We start from the raw sequence: 9,918 nt of genomic DNA on the forward strand, positions 1-9,918 counted from the left end.
CGTACATATGTATCTAATGTCGTCTTTTTCTACTAGATGATATGAATACGCGAACGTCTATATCCTTCGTCTAAAGGCGTATCTGTCGTAATGGTACCACTCCTTTAGACGAGGCTCATATCATGCCTCGTATCACACGACGTCTGTAGTCGTATAGTGCTAATAAATTATTCATTGTTCGCCATATAAGGGTACAATGATTACTATTAATTATAGAATAGAGGTCAACTGATGGTACAACCATTAATTTTGCACAATTAAAATGTTAAGTAGGTTCAATCTTTCCATCATCGTGGACTCGCGAATGTGGCTGCATGCTGCTGTCCACAGTGAAAGTAGCTAGCTACGTGTGTCGGCTTGTTCAGCTATAAACTGTAAGTATCCCTTGCTCATTGCCTGCAATGGTTTAAGAACAGTTAATATAAGCAACACATTGATCTTTTATTACCTGACTGGATCGAGCACCACACAAACAATTTTTGTTGTTGCTGATACCATAGTACAACTTCACCTGTATGCTAAAATAATAATTATGTAGCATATGTCAAATAGTACAAAATAGTTAAAGTACATTAACTTTATGTATACTGTTTTGTCCATTATTGTTGTATTGTACTATACTTACATTAGGAAATGGACCAGTGCACAGTTGCTGACAGAGAACATAGAAGAAACGAAGCACAATAACATGTGATAGAAGAATGACCATGTGAAACTGAACTTTATTACAACTGAGACATGACCTGGATCAAATTTTACCTGTGCCAGAACAATGATTTCTTTTCTTCAGACTGATGGACTGCCCTTACCAACACCCCAGTACTGGCTAGAATTACCAACTACTGAACAAATCACTTGAAAGTGCCACATTCATGGTAACCTTAGTTAACAGAGGACAAGTGGATGACCAATATGATAATCTCATAAGCACATTACAGGTGGAAACGAAATTGATTTACACCTGCTTTATCATGAAAAACAACATATAATACTCCAAATTTTGTTGAACATACCTAATCCGAGATTTTTCAGCACACACAAAATTCCTTGAAGATGATCAATGCTGCATGAGTAGGCACAACTTTAAGTATAGCAGTCTACAATGGTCCCTTTGTGGAACCAACATAGAACACAGTAGATTTACCTGTAGGGAGCCATTCAAGATTACGGTCAACTGTTTACTTCTTCCGCGTCATGATTGGATGCCAATGTAAACCCTTCTTTGCTAGGAAATATTTCAACTTAAATTTACGTCTGTTTTTACTTAAGTAATATGTAATGTACAACAACTGATCCATGCTGGCTCATGCCAATGCACGACAGTTACGTTGATCTCTCATCACCAGCAACTGCCATGGAGTATTTCGTTTTGTATATCTGGCGTAGCTACGACACAGCTACACAGCAACTCTTCCACTGTGTCATGGTTTCGATACCTCAAGCAATTGACACATGTAGACCTTATGTTGAGCCTCATGTTCACTGTTGGACCGGATTTCAAAATCGTCCGCTGCTATCTTGTGATCACGTGCGTTTACTATACAATTCGGGCGTATTCGGTGACCACATCTTCACTAGTCCGCCGGGAGAACAAGCTACGTGGCGGGAATAAATCGAGGAAGGTAACTTGACTTTACTGCTATGCTTGGTGATCACCTATACATACTAAAACAGGTTTGCTGATTTCACCACCATCCTTTCTGGCATCTCGTGTAGGATAGGTGTGCTAGTTTCAGTATTGATTGAGGAGAGGAAGAATAAATGAGATAAGTACATGCAGCGTAATATATTACACTGCGTAATTCATATTGCCTGTATTTATTCCGTCTATATTTTGGTCTTTACCTATGCACAGACAACTGAAATGAAACCATGCACAAGACCCGATACCTAGCATTGGATATAGTTGGGTTTGTCACGGGTCTCTTTTTTCTCAATGCAGGGACTTTTTTGAATTAGTTGTTTCAATGCTGATTAAAGACAGAGTTCGTATAGATTGTATTGAAGCATTATTTTTGCTGTGTTATGAGATCCAGGTCTCTTGCAACCACAGTCAGATCATCATAGCATAAGTGGTCACAGAAAGGTGCGTGTGTGTGTGTGTGTGTGTGTACAGCCGAATAAACAAAAGCGAACACAGTTAAGTTGTTGACCATTCACTATAGTTCCGAACCATGAAATTATTTTGCGAGCATGTCATACACGGACAAGCTGCGTGTCTGTAAAATTAATCAGCTAAATAATCTAATAATTACTGATACCGATATTGCTGAAATGTGGCCAATAAACCAATTTCCGATTATTTACCGATTAATCGGTGCATCACTAGTACAAAGTAAAAATTGGATGTTTTGAATCAGCACGCTATTTATAATTATTTCATGAATTGTTGGAAATTGACAGATGGTAGTAAAATTCTGTAAGTAATATTGATGATACTCAGTCTTGTCTTGTTATTTAGATCTAGCAGAATGAGATTGAAAGTTTACTAAGTCTAGAGGGAATGTTAGTTTAAGTAAAGTGACAGAGGATGTATTCTGGGTTACATTCAACAACATCCAGCAACAATGGTATGGTTAACAGAATAATATATAGTTGTGAGATGTTTGTAAACTATGGAAGCCAGAACAAAAAAGGATAGATGGATAGTTGATGAACAATTCTAATTCAGAATTTAAAGATCATTGAGGTAAGTATATCACTGTTACAACATTTATTTTTACATGTAGCCTGAGGACAGAATGAGACCCTTTATGTGTAGAGTTGCTAGCTATTGCTATTGTTGCAAGGTGCACATAGCTTTAGGCTAGTGTTGTTTCAATTATTTAATGACCTAGTTACTGCAGTGTTAAGGGATGATCGATGTCAGGTGCTTGATTGGACTTTAATCCAGTAATGTTGTGTGGCTGGTATCAGGCCTAAACACAGCTAAATGGCTATAGTAAAAATGCATACATAGGAATGTCACCAGTACTTTTATATAGAAGGGATTTTCTGTTACTAATGAGATCCACGCATAGGTCTGCAACTTCTATGAATGTATTTCCTATATCATTTTAACCTAAACTATATTCACCTCTCTTCTGTTAATAAATGAAAAATTTTTATTGCCATATATAGAACTGCCATAGCATATGAAAACCTTCATGTATTTGTGCTTATTGATCTTGTTTATTAACAACTAACAATAATTTATTAAGCTGACAAGCAAGTGAATTACATATCAACATCTGTCATCAGTCTTATGGTCAGCTAAATCTTCTATAAACTATAAAGTTTACTTAAGCATCTTAATGTTTGTGAGACTACGTGTGTCTTATAATACATTTACTTCTCCACAGATCATCCTAGCTGACTGAAGATTGAGGCAAAGTGATTGATGTACTTTGAGGTACAAACATTCTACACCATGTTTATATTGGTTTAAAGTGTTTATACCACTTTTATTTTCTATTGATATATAGCGTACTCTCAAATTACCTACTAAGGGTAGTTGCCAGAACGGGTTTGGACCATTGCTGTCTTTGAACCTCTCCATAGATCATCCTTAGTAGGTTTTAGATGATTCAATGGGGCGTGCTTTTAGTAAGGTATGTTCTACCATGTTTTATCAGTTTAAAGTCTTTGTACCATTAATATATACTTTCTAGTACTGTACTTCCAAATTACTTACTAAACTTAGTTGCTAGAAAGGGTTTGGACCACTGCTGTCTTTGAACCTGTGAATGGCTATATGCTTAGTAAGAAATATTCTAAATTACAGCTACCACAATGATGGTAACGTATCACTACATTTTGTTGTAAAATACAGGTGGTATACAAAGATTTTAAATATAATTATGCAAGTAGTATCAATCTGGTATATAACTACATGTACATGCAGTATTACTACACTCTTTCTTTCTCCACAGATCATCCTTAGTAGGTTTTAGATGTTTCTATGGGGTGTACTTTTAATAAGGTATGTTCTACCATGTTTTATCAGTTTAAAGTCTTTGTACAATTATAATTTTTATATACTGTACTTCCAAATTACTTACTAAACGTAGTTGCTAGAACGGGTTTGGACCACTGCTGTCTTTGAACCTGTGAATGGCTATATGCTTAGTAAGAAATATCAAGACTCACAGTAGTGAGGCGCGCAGCCAAGAAACTACGAAGCACCCGCCCAATTAAAAGACGCGGCCACTACTGTGAGTTATTTACGTGTAGGGTCGATTTCACAATATTAACCCTGGATTATGCAACATCTCTCAATGGATTTGTATTGGGTTACGTAATAAAAAAAATCTTTAGTCGTCGTTTTCTTGCGACCTTGCTAAAATAAAAAATATAGCCGTATTTAGACATATTTCACTTTATTTCTCTACCTTGTATTACACGTATCGTCGCGTTATACCAGTCATCTTACCCGTGTTTGTACCAGCCATCTAGGCCTGACATTATCTAATTCTGGTTGGCCCTACGCGTATTTTCTCCATTCAAACCTCTAATCCCTACAATAACTTTTGAAGACACGATGTGGACACAAGCCCTAATGTCTGACAAACAAGTTACCATTTTAACAATTTTGTTGTTCCACCAGTGAGATATCACTATAACAAAAATGAGTGATATCCACCCCAAAAACACCTTCACTGTAAAAAAAAAGCGCATCCAAGAAACTACAAGTACCTGTGATCCAATATAATTAAAAATAGCTCAGTTGTAGGGAAAGACTTCATGAAAGTAAAAATAACTGGTAACTTAAAGAGCTGATATCTGGAGCGGCCAAGAATCAATCTTAATCCAACTACTTATACAAATTTTTTTTAATCCTTGCAAAAACACCTAACATTGGCTGTAAAAAAAGTGCACCCATGAAAGTAACTGGTAATTGAAATAGCTGATATCTGAAGCGGCCAAGAATGAATGCTGATATACAACTAATTGGAATTAACAAAAAGTTTAACATTGAACCTTTATCTTTCAGCTGTGTTCTACATTCGCTCTTGCTGCATCATAAATTGATTTCTTTTAACTCTAATCGGCTGGTAATTTGGTCGCCTTTTTTTGCTCTATATACTGAATATTAAAAAAAGCGGCCAAATTACCAGCCAATTAGAGTTAAAAGAAATCAATTTATGATGCAGCAAGAGTGAATGTAGAACACAGCTGAAAGATAAAGGTTCAATGTTAAACTTTTTGTTAATTCCAATTAGTTGTATATCAGCATTCATTCTTGGCCGCTTCAGATATCAGCTATTTCAATTGCCAATTACTTTCATGGGTGCACTTTTTTTTACAGCCAATGCTAGGTGTTTTTGCAAGGATTAAAAAAAAAATTGTATAAGTAGTTGGATTAAGATTGATTCTTGGCCGCTCCAGATATCAGCTCTTTAAGTTACCAGTTATTTTTACTTTCATGAAGTCTTTCCCTACAACTGAGCTGTATTTAATTATATCGGATTACAGGTACTTGTAGTTTCTTGGACGCGCTTTTTTTCTACAGTGAAGGTGTTTTTGGGGTGGATTCTAAATTACAGCTACCACAATGATGGTAACGTATCACCACATTTTGTTGTAAAATACAGGTGGTATACAAAGACTTTAAATATAATTATGCAAATAGTATCAATCTGGTATATAACTACATGCACATGTAGTATTACTACACTCTTTCTTTCTCCAAAGATCATCCTTAGCAGGTTTTAGATGTTTCTATGCAGTGCACTTGTAATAAGGTATGTTCTACCATGTTTTATCAGTTTAAAGTTTTGTACCATTATACTTTCTTATACTGTACTTCCAAATTACTTATTAAGCATAGTTGCTAGAACGGGTTTGGACCACTGCTGTCTTTTAACCTGTGAATGGTTATATGCTTAGTAAGAAATATTCTATAAACTACAGCTACCATGATGATTGTAACTTACAGGCAAAGATTTTTGGAATTTATACATGTATAGCATGCACTGATTTGTTATTGCTGCAATATGTGCATTATGTTACTACATTTTTCTTTCTTTGCAGATAAGCTGGTTGGAGATGTTTGGATGGATAAACCATATCTGTGATGTTTCTTTCCTCTTGTGTTATTTTGCCTTTTTTCCAAAGATTTTAGGCTGCTCACGTCACTGGTGTTGCAGGGATGTTAGTAGAGTTTTGAGAGCTACTGAGATACAGTGATGCATACCAGCAATATATAGTCCTCATGGTATGCAGAAGCTTAGGCTTGCATGGGTTCAAATGTGCCGGCATAATACTGGAGTAGAGTTCTATGCCATCATAATCGGTGGATATAATTATTTGACAATGAGCTTAAGTTTTGAAAATAGGTCGATACTCCTTAATAGAATGTAGGGTACGCGTCAGCATTGAAACCGGGTCACACTTTGCCCGGCCCCTGGATTGGATCACGTGCGAAGCAAATTAATTAGTTGGGACGATGCAGAAGTGTATAAACGCGTCATATACAAGCTGAGATGCAACCCAGCTTCTTTCGTGAGCCACGTCCACTAATCAGATGACCGTAGCCATACGTTAAGTCACGCCCATTTGTCTGTATAGGTATGGAAGAAGCTGCTGAGCCTCGCCCACTAATCATCGTACGAGACATTATCTAGCCTTGCATTAAGCCAGCTTTTTCGTGAGCCACACCCACTCTTTAGGAGTGCATTATAAAGGTGTGTTATTATTATTATTATTATTGTTTACTGAGCAGTCAGCCCTGTTGGTGTGCTCAGGAATCACATAAACAAATACATTAGGTACAATAATATGATTGGAGTCTAGCTGTAAATAGATCAGTATCTGCAATTTCAATTGTATCAGTTGTGTTAGGCATGCTAAAGCCACACCCACTTGCAGGAAATGTGTCTTGCTATCTGCAAACTTACGTGGAACCATTCCGGATAATATCTGCTTAGTTTTTATATTTGTACTCACGTACATGCGTACGCGTAACGCACTAGTCAACCACTCAGTGTAGCCGTCAATTTTAATTAATCCAGGTCAGCATTACTAACCCGGTTTCAACGCTGATACATAGAAGCTTCGCTCATACGTTAAACTGTTGTTCGGTCTTAAATTAGCTATTGCTGAAAACGTGCAGTTTTAGTAGCTATGAACGTGAAAATTGATGTTGCCGCAGCGGGAATGTTTATGCATTGTGGACTGACGTAGTCGGACATGATCAGCTTTGCCAAAAGGTATCCGTACCACAGTACTATGTCCATACATATAATGGATTAGAAGCCTTATTGGAGTAGCATGTGGTCATAGCAGACAATTTATGGGCAAGGGTGGATAGCCTCGTAGGGTTTCATTGCTCTAGGTGCTTAAGTCTTCAGTGAATATACGTGCTTGCAAAGATTTTCACTTAATATGTGATCGTCTCGAACAATTATCTCGTCTAGCTTGTCTTCAAGCCGTCTATAGCGATTAGAGATGCATCTCGTCTATTTAGTCTCAAGGCACCTAAAATGCTGTGTGGAGCTTCTGGGTAGTATAGCGTTTCTGAGGATCAGGATCACTATCATGCTATCCCAACCATTGTCGATGTATGCCATTGTATGCCATTGTCAATGTGTAATATATGTTTAATATAATTAAAAGACTGATCTAGATAGTGGCCCTAAATAATATAATTATGATGAACATAACCACCTTGTAAAGAACATCACACGCAACTAGAAAACACTACAAGGTACTACCACTCTGCATGTGTTTTACTGTAAGTGTACAAAGTTTGCAACCACTAACTAGCTTGTAGCTGGTGTAGTCAGCTAATTATTTACGAGTATACTGTACTTACAGTTTAACATAATCTACCTTTGTTTTAAGCTTGGTGCCTGTTGCACCATGACAACACAACCAGAATTTTAGCTAAGCAATCTTTAACTTCTCAGAGTTGCAACCACCGAGGGAAGCCCCAGGAATACCTGCTTCCATCAGCTATACAGCTCACCCTTCCACCATTACATCAGCAGTGTTTATAATGAGTTACTGACACCTAGCCCCAATTAAAATAGCGGAAAGTTGTTGCTATGACAGTGGCAAAATTTTGGAATGTGTCTATTCAAGCAGTTATATACTCATGTGACGGCTGGTATATATAGTAGAAAGAACTTTCAATTTTGTAGCGATTGTGTATTGAAGTGTATTAGAAAGTACTTTAGCTTAGTGGCTTGTTCTACAGTTGATAGTTCTGTGCATTCTATTTAACAATCGTCCTGAGGCATTATTCTGCTATTGCAATAGTGTTGTCAGCAGAGTTACTATGGAGTGAAGAGTGTAAAAACACTACAAAGAGCAAAACAAGTTGGAATCTAATTTTCAATTGTTTCGTTAGTTAAATTGCATTGATATGATGTAATACAGTACAAACCAGCCAAAAGTATACCACACGCATGTGTGACACATGTGTACCTTTGAGCTGGTACTCGCATGGCTTATAAACTTGCGTGTGCCTCGCGTGGTCGCTAGCCACTGTTAGCTAGCTACTACCGGGGATTTCCAAATCTTTGCAACGCTTAAGCGTCGGCAATGCATTCACGTGCACACCTATCACGGGAAATTTAAAATTCCTATAACATGTCATGAGGAAACACTAACACACAAGTATAAAATCTAATAACAAGCGATTTGGCTGAATCACAACCTTTGTTCCGGTCTACACTGTCTCATGAGTAAAAGGCAGGAAGTGACCACTTACATGATCATGTTTTCTGCTTTACGTTTCAGACATGTTGAAAAGATTTGGAAATCCTCATAGCTAGCTACATATCGTGCAATCTGTTTGCATGCACATCTACACAACATACATTTCGTTCACCATTTGCACTCACTGGCACAGCTCAACTTGGCATCTGATATGATAATTTCGAGGAGTAGTCTATGCTGGAAACATCGCGCTAGGCTTAATTAATTCTATTTTAGGCTTAATCATTGTTTTTAAAGGCGTCTACAGAAAACAATTTCCTGTTCATTTTAATATTAAGGTTCAGTTGAGCTTTGTGTGTCTGGCGTAGTCAAGTGCCTATCCTGCCTCATACACAGTGATGTACTTGGCCACTCTGTGTGAAAGAAGGACAAAGGGGAGTAAAAAAGCCGTAAGTTCCTCACGCACTATCTGTAGGCCTAAAAGCCATTGAATAGCTTTAGCACTAGCTTTAGCACTTCATTTACAATATAGGTTTAGCGTCTTTTCATTTGCAATGTACAGTAGTTTTAGCACTCTTTTTACAATGTAACTGTTCTGAATGTCGTAGTATCAAAGCTCTGCACTGTGTCACGTTGAAGTACTTTTGCTTTCTGTAGCAAAAGAATATGTGCTTGTCGAGTTTGACGACAAATCAACATCTATTATTGAGCAAAATTACGAACAGCTTAGTGTTCCAGTGGGTGACTTGAATGTGGAGAACCGCTGCTCAGTAAACTGGTCTATGAGAGTTTCAGTAAAGATCACGATTGATGTGGCACCTTTCATGGCTATTGTTCCCCAGATGTGCACCTTAGCTGGATGCTTGGGCTTTGGTCGCAGAGGCTTTGGCTGGCCAACATGCCAGCTACATTTACGACTTGTATCAATTTGAACACTGCACTCATCTGACCATATCACATTTTCAAACTTATCTACTTGGTCAGCATATTGTCGACACCACTGTAACCGCTTGACTTTGTTCACATCTCTTATTAGCTGGCAATAGTGTGGGGTTATTGACACCCAACCTACATAACAAGAGTTTGCGTACATACATGTGTTTAAATTATAGTAACATGATATCTAATCCAAAAACAGCCATTTCTTGGCCGCCACCTTAGATTTCACATCTTTTTTCACCATAGCCTTTTTGAGGGCCGCACACTTTTTTTACAGCTTGGCTGTTTTGGATTAGATTTCACTTCTTTTTGTATTTGCATACCCCAAAGCCGGCC

At 37.5% G+C, this 9,918-nt stretch overlaps 1 long non-coding RNA gene across 1 annotated transcript; it reads right to left on the reverse strand.

Moving 5' to 3' along the window:
- Positions 1 to 200: 200 nt before the first annotated feature.
- Positions 201 to 1,269, reverse strand: LOC136265185 (uncharacterized). Its single transcript, XR_010705420.1, has 3 exons — positions 626 to 1,269; positions 449 to 518; positions 201 to 396 (listed from the first exon to the last, which is right to left on the reverse strand). It is a non-coding gene; the product is annotated as an uncharacterized lncRNA (long non-coding RNA).
- Positions 1,270 to 9,918: the final 8,649 nt, after the last annotated feature.

Source organism: Dysidea avara, chromosome 8 (assembly GCF_963678975.1).
Source record: "Dysidea avara chromosome 8, odDysAvar1.4, whole genome shotgun sequence".
In the NCBI taxonomy this organism is placed as follows: domain Eukaryota; kingdom Metazoa; phylum Porifera; class Demospongiae; order Dictyoceratida; family Dysideidae; genus Dysidea; species Dysidea avara.